Below are 1,155 nucleotides of genomic sequence, written 5' to 3'. Positions count from 1 at the left end.
TTTCGAAAAAAGCGAAGTGGTCTCAGTTTCCTGTATGGTGTGAACTCAGTAGTCCCCTCTCATGTCTCGGCGTCCCGATGTCACTTCCAATACGTCGCAGTGGTATGCGATCCGCATGTACGAGGTGATTACAATTAAACTTTCGCTACGAGAGCCAGTGGAGACGGAAAACTGTTTATTGTATCTTTGTAGGAATTATGTTCAGACTGTGCGCTGCAGGATTTGTGTCGTTAGTACTCGTAGTGTTGCAGGCCGGTGTGGCCAAGCGTTTCTAAGCGCTTCAGTCTGGAACCGCGCCACCGCAAAGGTCGCAGGTTCGAATCCTGCCTCGAGCATGGATGTGTGTGATGTTCTAAGTTCTAGGGGACTGATGACCTCAGATGTTGATCCCATAGTGCTCAGAGACATTTGAACCAACTCGTAGTGTTGGTGTCCTGCCTGTACTGGTAAGGCGACATAGGGTTGAAGGACAAGCATCAGTATGCATTACAGTTGCAGTATCAGAGCATTGCTTGTGAGTTAACTCGGTTACATTTGGATAAACTGAATCATTGACCGATCGTTCCAAACTGTGTGGCCACCAATATCACTAAATATGAATCCGTGTGATTTCTGGTTGTGGTTACATACAGAACAGGGTTTATCAATAGGATATTAACCCACGTTGGAGGCTGAAGATGAGCATGGCGAGGGACATGACCGACATTCCTACTGTGGTGTTTCGGGCACAAATAGAACAATCTCCAGCGCGGTTCCGGGCTGTAGTGAATGCAGATGGTCGTCAAAATGAGCAACATTTGTAACCTGAAACGAAGCAGTAAACAAATGTTATCCACTCTTATGGAGATACCTGTACCTTTCTTTGAATGGTTTATTCGTTATTTTTCTTCCGCGTTTCCTTATAAATGTTTCGACAAAGTTTCATTGTCCTACTATCACACGTTTCTCATGAGGGCCCTTCCAAGACGGGGAAAGTTTATTTATGACCACCATGTACTTCTAGGAAGGCAACCCATATAACCATGACGTCACTGTTGCACGTGGTCGCAGTTTCCTTTGCGATTTTCGTAGCTACTTCCTTTCGGAACAGACGATTAAACCCGGCAGAGAATCCGAAAAAATGGCCCGGAAAATCTCAGATAATAGTTCCCTCTT

This window comes from Schistocerca piceifrons, chromosome 4, assembly GCF_021461385.2.
Source record: "Schistocerca piceifrons isolate TAMUIC-IGC-003096 chromosome 4, iqSchPice1.1, whole genome shotgun sequence".
Classification (NCBI taxonomy): Eukaryota; Metazoa; Arthropoda; class Insecta; order Orthoptera; family Acrididae; genus Schistocerca; species Schistocerca piceifrons.
Note: the sequence above shows the minus strand (reverse complement) of the source record.